The sequence below is a fragment of the Thalia democratica genome, chromosome 3 (genome assembly GCF_965202585.1).
Source record: "Thalia democratica chromosome 3, ktThaDemo2.hap1.1, whole genome shotgun sequence".
Taxonomy (NCBI): domain Eukaryota; kingdom Metazoa; phylum Chordata; class Thaliacea; order Salpida; family Salpidae; genus Thalia; species Thalia democratica.
In genome coordinates, this window is record NC_139167.1 from 33,294,295 (window position 1) to 33,308,286 (window position 13,992).

Sequence of the window (13,992 nt, forward strand, 5' to 3'; positions counted from 1 at the left end):
TACTGTGATGTGAAAGTTGTAACATAGCGTTCTACTGTGATGTGATAATTGTAAAATTGCGATCTACTGTGATGTGATAGTTGTAACATGCGGTCTACTGTGATGTTATAGTAAATCGTAGTGATCTACTGAGTTGTGATAGTTTTATTGTTAAGATCTACTTTAATATGATAGTTGTATCATTACTAAAATTTATTATTTAAAATATATTTAATCAGTGATACATATAAATAATAACATATTAATTTATGAGCTGACTCTGATGACTAGTAAAATTTGCTTTAAAATAAATAATACTTAAATTTTTTACTGTTAGCAATAAAAGACACAAAAAACTAATAAGTACTAGGACTTATTTTAAATAGAAAAATATTAAGGACTTTATTGTATACTGCTTAAAATGTCAAAACTTAAAACTAATTAAGTTTCATATTTTAAAATAATCCAGTTTACACTTTCTTTGAATTAAATAAATCATTTCAAGATCTAAAAAAAAAGTTATTAGTTTATAAATAAACAATAAAAATTTAAATAGATAAAAACATATATTTTTTAAATAGAAAAATAACTTCCCCATTAACAAAACATTCTTTCTTTGAATCTATAAACTAATTATAAAAACTATTATATAAATAAATAAAATAACTTAATCTTTTCTAAATTTTTTCTATTTATATAGTTAAAAAAATTTGTAAATTTTCAGTTAAAAAGATAAAGTTAGTTGTTTTTTCGTATTATACATATTAATCTTGGATTTTGCATCGTTAACTTTGACATTTGTCAACTAAATAAACAATTACAAACATATTACTATGATTTATGTTTACTACTGATAAATAGTTAAAAAAATATATAGTTATTAAAATAACCTTTGAGCATAAAAGTTTGTTCGAGTTATATGCTAAGTTATCTACTTTAGCTTTAATTAAGAATTTTTTATTATAATACTTAGTTTTTAAACTACTTTAACTATGTGTAGATCGTTAGTGCTTCTATGAATAGATGTATTTTATTTAAAACTAACTTTCCTTTTAACTTGAAATTATACTTAAAATTGTGAAATCTTTTAAAGTTCATGATTTTAGTTATTAAAAATTGTATTCAATAAAAATATAAAAATTTCCAATATATAAAATAATATTAGTTTTTTTATAGGTGGAACGCTTAAAAATCAAGAGCTCGTTACAACTATTAAATCAAGCAAAATTTCTTTTGACGAAAATGTGCTGAATTAATTTATAATATTTAGAATTTATAATAAAATTTGCCATAGGTATCCAAAATTCAAGTACCAAAGAAAAGTGCTTTTAAAAATTTAAAAAACGGCTATAGTGTAGCACTGTGATGGAATTAATTAGAAAATTTTTTTAATAAATATTAATTATTACTTTTTTTTTTTTATTTAAATGTTTTTAGTTCAATGTTATTCTAAGCACTTGAATTGTTCAAAAAAATTATTTTTTTTCTAAAGGTCTCAGCTCATCTTTGTAATAAAGATACAATAATCATAATCATAATACCTATGACGTGAGCATAGTTTTAAAAAAAAATTAACCTTAGAAAATTTATTTATGTATTTTAATTGAAAATATTAAGTAGTAACTTCTAAAATCTATAATAAAGATAAAACTTCAATTTCAAAATGTTTTTAATGCATAATAGTTTTCTATTCAACTTTAAAATATAAATTAAAACAAACCTACAAGACTTGTAGGTATTTATTGGTTTATAATTTAAGAAATCATTATGTGTTTTTTTATCCCTTTATAGTTTTAGGAATCAACATGTTGTAATAACTTTTAAGTTTTTTTATGAAATATAAATTTTTTACGACTTTGATCATTGCTTTAATTTAAGATCTGGGTTTAGCTTTGTTTCAAATTAGAACATATGAAAAATAATTAAATGAAACGATATATACATACAACATTTTTAAGTGATTTAAATAATATTTAGTAATAGTAAATAAAAACTAAAGCTTACACTACTAAGGATTTTTATTTTTATATATCATTTATTTGTAAAACATTGTTTAATTTTATTTTTAAAACACATAAAACAGAACTAAACTATGTAGCATAACATACTACATAAAATTAAATTAATAGACTCTACGAGAGCTATTTACATTAACTTATCTTTTCATATATTTATTATTTATCATTTTTTATTTATTATTTTTTTGAAGTAAACATTTCTAAAAGCTTTTTTTTAATTTAAACCAACGATAGTTTTTAATTTTAAATTATATTTAACGTGAAAACTATTCTTAATCAACAATAAGGGAAAATACTAAACAAGTAAATTAAATAGTTTATTAAAAGTATTATTTTCAGTATTAAATAGTTTTAGTTTAGTATTTAAAATTATTTTTTTCCGAAATTGTATAAACACTAAAAAATTTTTATATTTATTGTACTACTTTTAATTATAAAAAAGTTTAAATAAATTTTCTTTTTGTATAATGTATACGGTACATGATAATTGTTAAAAAAAATTTAAAAGACCATATCTTAATATATTAAAAATATTAGAAAAAAAGGTGTAGGTTTTACTAATATACACGAGCCATTTTTATGAACTATTTTTTGATAAATCAAAAAGTTACAAGATTTACATGAAATACAACTTTGCTTAACACATCTCAAAAATTGTTTAAATTTTCGTGAAAAAGTTAAAATGGATTATAGAAATCAATAAAACCTACGTAAAGATATATTTTATTTAAATATACAGTACATTTTGAGTTGCAGCACTAAACAAATTAAGAATTCGAATTTAAATAGTCGTGTTCGTGCCTTCATCATGTAGATCAGGGATTGGCAAACTGCGGCCCGCGGGCCAAATGCGGCTTGTGAAGGGTAAATCTGCGGCCTGCGAGCACGTTATTTTTTTGAATGGAATTGGCCCGCGAAAGAAAATTTTGTGGCCCGCTGATCAAAAATATATTTCAAGTTAGATTTTTTGAATAATTTTGTTTTAAGTTCCTGTATAACATTTTAAAACAGCTAAAAAACTTTACTGATATAGGTTAAAAAATTATAAAAGTCAGGTTAGCATTTCGCCAGTTTTTTCTCAGTTTCATAATAACTTTCTTCTGACAACAGCAAATTATTTTCTGCAAAAAGATTGTAAAAAGTGCTTTAAATTAGTAAGATAGTTATATGATACCTATTTGGTAAAAACTAAATGCAAATGTTTGTTTTGTACAAAAGTAACGCACAGTAATTAAATAAAATATTATTTCTTTACATCTTAGTTTTTTTACACGTATTTTTAACCTAAGTTTCTATTACAGATGTTTTTTTTTACTAAATATTATATTCTAGTATGCACAAAAACATTTTTTATAACAATAATAACAATAAGAAATAAGGTTAAATTTGTTTTGATTTTGGCATCTTTGGTTTTTTAGAAGTTTCCTTTGCATTTTAAATTAATTCCTAAGCACACCAATGAACAAAGATGCTCATATTTTAAACCACTTTTTATTTATTACTTAACGAGATAAAATTTAGTTCATGCATAGTTTTCAACATTGTTGTTTCTACATGTAATATCTAAGTGTGTACAGTAACATTGCATTCAATATATATGACACAAGTTAAAAAAGTTTTTGTTAGGCATTTTTGATTTTTCAAACAATGTTTTTTGGCAAAATAAACTAATGTTAATGCGTTGCATACTAATATAAACAGTTGCTATTTTTTAGAACTACCTATTTAATACAAATTAGATTGAGAAATGGTAACTTATTAAGTTTGTACATTTTAAAACAAAGTGCTTCAAATTCGATCAAATAAACAAATAAAAGTTGCTACACTCAGACTATGACTATTTGCATATTTCTAGTAGAATAAAGGTATGGATGAAGTATCAAAAGAAGAAAACCAAAACATCAAAGAAAACTTTCACAAGATGATTTTAAGAGATGTTGATCAAAATGATCCCAATTTAAAAAAAATTAAAATGTTTAAGTTTTGTAAAGAAAACTCTGCAAAGCAATTCGGAGATAATACCATCCAATTTTTTAACTTAGGCAAGTTTATAGTTTTATTAGCTTTAATTTTTAACATTAGTGCACATATTACTTATAAACGTATTGAATACAACATTAATTTTATTAAAATATTAAAACTTAAAAACAATAAAGTTTAAGATAATGCTTCAGAATTATTGCTCATGAATTTAAAAAACAATAAGTTTAATACACTGGTTAAGTACTTGTTGTTCTTATGATTAAAATAGTTTCGCAGGACCTTAAAATATAAAGACGACAATTAACAAATTAATAAAATGTTCTCCATATGTAAATTTTAAGTTGCATTTTATACCATTTAAAGTTTTGATAAAATTACATACTATAACTTGTACTTTAACAATAAGACTAAACTTTCATTTGTTTAGATATTACAAAGGCATAATAAGTATTTTTAATTAAATCACTACTAAAAAACTAAATTTAAAAAAATAATAAATTGCTAGTTCTTTTTAAAGTTTTAAATTTGAAAAATAATAAAGAAATTTAACAAATCCACATAACAAATTTTTAAGTATTGACAATATTTATTTATTTTTTTTTCAACTCTTTTAATATCAAATTGGCATTTAAATTTATCAATTTATAATTTTTTCAAGATACAAACTCTATATAAGGCCATAGGGGGTCCAACATATTTTTTTACAAAAATTAACTTTGGCTTTTTACGAAAGCTTTAAGTACAAACTACAAGCCAGTTTTTATGGAATACAAAAACGTCATTTAACTTTTGAGATATTTATTTTTTTTGTAAAAATTTTCCGATATATACGTATAAACCGCAAATTTTTCGGGGTCAATTTTTTCTGAAGTTTTAAAATTCACTAAAAATCTATCTGCTTCTTCATTTTTCAAGCAATCTTCAACATATTTTCAGGAAACATTCCTTATTTTATAAGGAAAAAATGTTACTTTAAGATTTTAGTAATTTCAAAAAAAATATATAATCACAAAAATTAAAAAAATTTGTTTAGAAAAAAACTAAAAAAAATTTTACAAAACTTTTTTATAATCTTAAAGTTATGTTTTTTAGTTACTGTAAAAAGATTAAACTGTGAAAGTTTGAAGAAGATTGATTGAAAAATGTAGGAGGAGATAGATTTTAAAAGAAGTAGTCTTTTTGGTTTTCCCTTCCCATTGGGAGCCTGTTATGCGGCCCGAATTGACTAATCATATCTCAACAAAAATTAAAATTTTTAAATCGATACAAAGCATCTTGAAGCTCAGAAAAAACTCTATAAATCAGATCGACTTGTAAAAAACATGGTTTACTCCCCCTATGGCCATAAATTACATGTTTTAATATATTTTTTGTATTGTTTGCGTTCTGCATAGTATTCCTATTTTAAATCATAGTCTTGTTTGAGTTTTCAATTCCTACGTGTAATTTTACAGTTTAGTGCTATTTATTTTTAGTTTAGTGTTAAAACTTGGTTTAATATTACTTTATCTATTTCTTAATGTTATATAGTGGTGAAACCGCGTAAAACTTTCTTATGTTATATTTTTTATAGAAGCTTGGTAAGTTAGGCTGAATTCTAAATAAATGTTGTCTTAAAAGCATTACTTCGTTCTTGAGTTGCAATTTTTTTTACTGTTAACTTTTTGTTACTATGTTTGATAAAATTTTCTTTGAAATTTTTCATGCAACTATCAGATTTTTTAATGTTAGTCAAATAAAATTAAAGTTTCTTTGTCTATTTCAGAGGCTACATTCAGGAAAAAATTAATTTTTATTTTATGTTCTTTTTGTTTTCTGGTAAACTTAATCATACATTTAGTGACGGATTGAAGGGCTAATTGGTAACTGTTTTTTTATATACGGTTAAAGAATTTTGGTTTGCCTATGAACTTTTTATTCTATTTTTAATTGTTGCAGATTATTGTAATAAGAATGCTCAGGGTGGTAAAATTAGTTACTTTAGTATAATATATCTAAATTAGCTTTTCTTTAATTTTAGTTTTATTGATAAGATTTAGCTTAGTTTATAAACAACAAATAGTAAAATAACCTAAAATAAGAGCAAACGACACAAAACAAAACATATATTGAATTGTGCAGAAGTTATTTTTTAGTATAAGCTAGCTAATTTTTTAAAAATAATTTAAAAAAAATAGAGTGTATTTACGCTGTTTTTAAAAAATTGCTGATAAACTATATTATTTTCCTGATTACATGCTAAATGCATAGAATATGCAGTTAAAAAATGAAATTAGTTGCGTTCTTGTATTATGCATATAAATTTTCTCTTATGCATCGTTTACTTTGACATTTGTCAACTAGATAAACAAATACAAACAAATTTCTATGGTTTATGTTTACTATTGATAATTAGTTATAAAACAACATATAATTGTTAAAATAACCTTTGAGCTTGAAAGTTTGACTGAGTTATACGCTAAGTACCTACTTTAGCTTTGATTAAGAATTTTTAATTGAAATACTTATTTTTTTTAACTATTTTGATTATGTGTAGACCGTAAGTGCTTTTATAAGTTAATACATTTTTATAAAAACTAATTTTTCTTTTACCTTAAAATTATACTTAAAATTTTGAAACTTTTAAAGTTCATGATTTTAATTATTAAAAATTGTTATCAATAAAAATATTAAAACTCTCAAAATATAAATTGTATTAAATTTTTGTAAAGATAGAACGCTTAAAAATCAAAAACTCGTTAAAACTATTAAATCAAGCAAAATTTATCTTGACGAAAATGTAACGAACTTACTTTGCAAAATAAATGAAGAAAAAGTAAATATTTTGATCGTGCTGACAATTTTTCAATTGGTTAAAACTTTACATTTACCAAGTCCTAAAAAAGTGATAAATGATTATATACAACGTTGTTTCATTGCGCTTATCGAAAACCTAAACTTTTTAGATATAAGTTTTACTGATATGAAAAGAATACTTTCAAGTTCTGAACTTCTTATAACATCTGAACTTGTAATTTATAAGTTCGCTATAAAGTGGATAGAACACGATATAGAAGAACGCAGACAATATTCAAAAAATATTTTATTCACAACATGCCTCAACTTGCTTTCAAAAGATACTTTGAAACACCTTTTGGATGACCAATCTTGTTTTTCAGATACAAAGGAATGCGTTGCAGTAATAAAACAGCTCCTACATGACAAAGACATTTGTGACCATAATAAACTAAGTATGAACCAACCAAGCAGATATTGTTCTAAGGATCAGTTCAGCATACTTGTTTGCGGAGGCTTCAACGCAAAAATGATTGAAGCTGTTAGAAATGTAAACCAGATAAACGAGTGTGACATAAACAGAGTGCAATCTCTTCTGTCATTAATTAATGAAAGTCGTTATTCTCATGCTTTTTATGTGAAAGGAGAAATATTTGTGTTTAATTGTCGTTGATCAGAAATCTTCATAACTCATTATATTATTGAAAGTAAATTAAAGATATCAGTTGACAAATACTCGAAAATAACAAAAACTTGGACTGAAGTATCTGAAATGGTCGAAAGCGTACAAATGTATCCGACAGAAAACTTTTGCGTATGTGCTTTTATGGATCAGGTTTTCATTTTTGGAGGCGAAGAATACCGGGAAGAAACACGCACCTGTTTAAAGTTTGATACTAAAAACTATTAATGGACAAAAGTCGCTGCAATGTATTCAAGAAGGGTGAAAGCAGCATGCACCATGTTTGAAGAAACCATTGTAGTGTGCGGGGGATATCATATAGAGTCAGATACTGATCGTCACTGTTTTGATATATATTATGAATCTCCATTAAACACTGTTGAATCGTATTATGTGCTATAGAACAGCTGGTATGAGATGCCCAGCATGGTTAGATCTAGATCGAGCCACAGCTTGGTTGCGGTAAAAAGCAAATTGTTTGTTATTGATCGATCGTGTGAAGTATACGATAGCACTAGTAAAATATTCTCTATTTTGCCCGGTTCGCAAGTCCTGCATGAGTGTTATTGTTTTAGATTAGCATTCACAGTTTCTATGCTGGTAGGAAATTATGTTTATGTTTTGCAAAATAATTTAACAGAAGTTTATCGCTATAATGTTAATGAAGATTTGTGGCAAAAAGGACCATGTCAAGTTACTAAAAGTATTGAAGACTTTTGTTGCGTTAAAGTACCTAAACTTTAGTTAAGGTGACTAACAAAAAAAAGCCTTGTTTTTATGCTTAAATTTTTAAATATTTTACATGATGTTAAACTTAACCGTTGTTTCTAATTGCTGAAAAATATATGTACAAAAATTGTTTCATTAAAAAAAAAAAAAGTAAAATAAAAAGTAATGTTTAGAGCTCAAAGAATTTTTGTTCTTAAGGTTTACAGACACTTTTAAAGAAAATGTTTATCAGTTTCAAAACAAACAGTTTTAGATCATTTATAATTGTTATTATGAACTTAACTAATTGTTTTGATTGCTTGTTGTTTACGTTTTGTATGCAATATACAATTTAATTTTATTTTTTACTAAGAAATTTAATATTATAGATAAACGATATATTTCAAATAATAATATATATTAATTAATTTTTAATAAGTTTTTTGTTTAGAATAGTTTATTAAAAAGCTTTAACAGAATTTAAAAAATAAATTAAATATTTAAAAGCACAAGCCTATATTCTATTTTTTAAAAATGTTGATTTTAGATTATTTTTAAGTTTTATTAGACACGAGAATTACATGACAATTCAAATTCGGACAACTCAAATTCCGAAAATTCAAATTAAAAAAAAAAATTAAAAGACTATATCTCAATAAGTGTTATAAATTTGAAAAAAAAATATATATTTGTTAATCTTATTAGTATCTACAAGCAACTTTTTTCTTTTTTGCTAAATCTTAAAAATTTTTAAGTTTTTTAAAAAATACTAAAACTAACTATGTTTTTACTTTACTTAAGCCATATCTCAAAAAGTAATTAACGTTTTGTAAAAAGAAAAAACTGGTTCGTAGATATTAATAAAAACTGCATATTATTTTTTATATTTGACAAATATGCATTACTTTTTTAGTTGTAGCCTTTTCAATTTTTTCTTAAAAATTTGAATTATCGGAATTTGAATTGTCCGAATTTTTGTAGTCGTGCACCCGAATTTTTTTTAGAATACTAAGTATTTCGTTTTTTTAGTTGCTTTCTCGGTTTTTTTTACACTATGGTTTTAATTTTGAGACTAATAAACCTAAACACAAAAAAATTAAGTTATCCTCTTATATTTTGGATGTTTAAACGCATAAAAATAATAAACTAAATTTCTACTTAATTACTACCATTAGACTTTAACGTCACAAAATGTGAGTTTCATTTTGAAGTAGAGTCGTTATAAATGAAAGTTCTCAATCATAAAAGGTTTAAATATTAAACATTTTACATAAACTGTTCAATACAAGTTTTATGATGCTTAAAGGAATGAAGTCATAAATTTTGAATTTTATCCGAGATAGGAATGAAGTCATATAATTTGAATTTTATCCGAGATTTTGCCACTCCCATTTTTAAGCAAGGATAATGTGTTAAATTACAACTAGTGATCTTAAGGGGGCATTATAGATTAAGCTGCGGCCAGATAATACTTTTGTTTGGTAGTTTTCTATTAATAATTTAATGAAAGTCGCGAACAAACTTTAGTATTTTTTATTTAAATCTAACCCATAATATTAAATATTAGAACGGGGACAAAAAAAGACCTGCAGAATTGATTATTAAATATTTTAACTGTTCAGTTAAAGCAGGGGTCGGCAAACTGCGGCCCGCGGGCCAAATGCGTCCCGCGAAGGGTAAATCTGCGGCCCGCGAGCACGTTACTTTTTTGAATGGAATGCGGCCCGCGAGCATGTAAATGTGGCCCGCTGAGCAAAATTATATTTTAAATTAAATTTGTTTGATTAATTTAGTTTTAAGTCCCTGTATAACATTTTTAAACAATTAAAAGACTTTACTTATTTAGTTAAAAAATGTGAAAAAGACAGGTTAGCATTTCACTAGTTTTTTTCTTAATTTCATAATAACTTTCTTCTTACAACAGCAAATTATTTTCTATAAAATGAGTATAAAAAGTGCTTATAATTATATGATACCTATATTGTAAATAAACTAAATGTAAATGTTTTCTACAAAAGTAGTGCACAGTAATTAACTAAAATGTCATTTCTTTACAGTTTAGTTTTTTTTACACGTTTTTAAACCTAAGTTCTTATTACAGATGTTTTCTTACTAAGTGTTATATTTTAGTGTGCACAAATACATTTGAAATAACATAATAACATAAAATAAGGTCAATTTGATTTTGGTTTTGACACCTTTAATTTTTTAGAAGTCTCTTTGCATTTTGAATTAATTCCTATGCAAACCAGTGTACAAAGATGCTCACATTTTAAACCACTTTATTTAGTACTTAACGAGATAAACTTCAGTTTATGCATAATTTTCTAACATTATTGTTTCTACATGTAATTATCTAAGTGTGTACTAACACATATAAAACAATATATACGACATAAATTAAAAATATTTTTGTTAGGTATACTTTTTGATTTTTCAAACAATGTTTTTTAGCAAAATAAATTAGTTTTTATGCGTTGCATACTAATATAAACAGTTGCTGTTTTTTGAAACTACCTATTTAATTCAAACTAGATTGAGAAATAGTAATTTATTAAGTTTAAACATTTTTTATCAAAATAGTTAAAATTCGATCAAATAAACAAATAAAAATTGCCACACACTCAGACTATGACTATTTGAAGACTTCAAATCTCAGTCCAATTTAGTCATTTTTCAGTTTTTGGCTTGAATTACTTTTTTTATGCTAAAATATCAGGCTAGTTTTGATCACTCGGACTGACTTTTTTGCTTTAAAGTGTGGTAAATTAAATTTATAATTTATGTTTTATTCAATGCACAGTGTTTGTTTGAATTAAAATATATTTTAAATTTTAATTCTTGCAGCTGATATAATTTGAATTATTATTTATATTAATTGTATACATATAATTGTGAATACCTAGTGTTGCCAAAAAATTCTTGAAAAGCTTGCAATCTAACAATTTATACTTAAAAAATCTGAAAAAGCCTTAAATTTGAGAGTTATCGAAAAAACCTGGAATTTTTAACAATTTTTACATGTCAAGTAATAAAATTTCGATTTGACACAAAAAAAATTTACAATATAATTATATTTTATTAAAAAATTTAAAGCAGATTAACAGTATCTTTTAAAATTTTCTGTATTATTTAAGACTGGTTTTTTACTTTAAAATTTAATTTTATACTAAAAATAGAAGCAACAAGTTGTACTTTTAAAAACTTTATACTTGTACATTGCACCTTTGCTTTTAAATGGTTTTACCTATTTTTGTGCTTTGTTTTGGAACTAAAGCTAAAAATTTTAGCTATTTTAACTTTTAATAAAATTTTAATATAATTCAGAAATTTTTGCTTTTGAAGTGGCAACCGTTTAAAAGACTAATTAAATACTAATAAAGTATTTTATTAAAGTATTCGAGCATTAACTATGTTAAAAAAATTATTTAGCTTATCTACAGTAGAAATAGGTATTAGGTTTATTTAATTAACTAACTACTAAGTTTTCAAAAGAGTACAAACTATTAAGACGCAAAATCTATTTTCAAAATTTAAGATTTTTAAAAATATGAAAAGGTGGTTCATAATATAAAAAAATGTATAAAAGTGACCCATAAATGTTTTTTCAAGTTCGGTTTTTATAGAGAATTAGGTTGTAAGTAAAACAATAAAAATAACTTATTAAGTTTAATTCATTAAGTGTTTAAGAAAGTACATATTCTACCAAGACTTAGTATATTTAACAATGTAAATTCTATTCAAATAGATATTTATATATTAAATAGGCATTCTTTTTGTAGCTAAAAGTCATTTTAAGTAATGAAGTGAATAAAAGTAAAACTATCTCTGGTGTGACTAAAACTAAAGCCTAAAGATTATTCAAATATCACTAAAACTAAAACTGTGGCCCGCGAAGATTCTGAAAACTTTAAATTTGGCCCGCGAGCACCAACTGCCTGCCGACCCCTGAGTTAAAGTAAACAGAAAAACTTAAAAATTTTTAGACTCAACGTAAAGCAAACTTATCAAGAATATATGTGGTTAGTATTAAAAAACCATGGGCAATAAGATTTAAATTAGTTAAAATAATACTTTAGAGCCTACTGCCGGGGAGTTTTTAGCGCATTAAACACAGTGCTTTTTTCTTTTTTTAGGAATGATAAAAACATTTTATTAAAAGTTAATTGCGGTTCTAATTTTATAAATATTGTTCTGAATTTGCAGTTCTAATTGTTCTGAATTTTTCTAAAACAATTTAAAAATAACCTATTTGTGTAAAAATTACCAAAGTAAAGCGGCTGCATTGGAACTTCAAACATAAATAAATACACATTTATTGTTTGGTTTATAATGTTAGACTATAAAGCTAAGATTCTTGCTTGTTCAGCGTTTAAAAACTATTTTAAATTTCTTTTTTTAATTGAAGTTGTACGTGTAGGCGAAAGGCTATATGAAGAGGTTTTCCTTAAATTGAAATTTTAATATTTAAAAAACAAAAAACGGACTCTCTTAGAGGTAACTATTCTAAAAAAGGCCTTAACGGCATTCAATTGAAAATAGGGAACGAGTATTTTGAAAAACATATATTTGTGAATATTAATAAGTATTTTTTGGTTGAAAGAAGTCTAAAGTTTTATCTGTTGAACAGTTTGAACAAATTTTAATAACTCATAATAGAACAAAAATTAAACTTTGCTGGAACTAAAACACCACATATACAACATTACTACAGTTTAGTTAGATGTTTGGTTAATACACACGCTTTTGTTTTCTTATTAGTTTTGATCAATATAAATAAACAATATTCTTGTAATTTATTTCAAGTTAAAACTAATTCAGCTTAAAAATTTCTTATTGTTCAATAATGACAACTTTAATGAATTGATTAATTCTTATAAAAATTAGAATTTTTTTCTTGTCTGTTAAGATTTAAATTACTACCATTCATTCATTTTACAATACTTTGCTGTTATAACAAATTTTTGGATAGGTTACAAATAAAATGCAGAAAAAAACCCAAGTCTAAAGTATTCGTTATATGAAAAAATAAGTTATCAAAAAGGTAATCATAAAATTATAAATTGCTATATGTAATCAATTAAAATTTAAATCTTCGGTTGTTATTAAATAAATACATCTTTCTTTGTTTAGTTTATTCACAAACTATTTACAAGAATGATAAAGTCTGTAATACAAAACATAATTAAAACTAGGTAAATACTTATACATCTTCTCCAAGATTTTATCTACAAATGAGATAAAACGATAAATTTACCTAGCAAAACAAAACTCTTTTAAAACAACTTGTTACAACTTAAACACATTTTTCAGGTTTAAAGTTCAACGAAATTAAACTTAAAAAGACAAAAACGTTTGAAAAGTTACGATTAACTTAGTTCACTATTAAATGATTTATTAAAACAAACTACAACTTAAACAAACAAACTGTAACAAAAATTTAAAAATTAATTTTTACTTTTCTTCACTCAGTTGCTAAATACAAGCATTCAAAATCTTAATTGCTTCACTGATTTGAACTTTCAGCTTTGAAGAACGAAACCACACGTCATTCATCTAACTACCTTGAAACTTCACTTATTTTCTGATAAATATCTTTATCATATTATCGACTTTAAACAAAGTAGAAGGTGCATTACTGATAGCATTAAACACTGACGAAATACTGCTACACTTATTTTCCAAATACTTGATACCAACTAACAGTTCGAATTTTTGGAAGTCAATCTCTTCTTCTTCATCCAAGAAGACTTTGAACAGATAGCTGTTAGACAAGTCTGATGCAGAGTCAACTACAAACTTTATGACGTCACTATTGGACTGAAACTCACTCATTAGACCATAAAA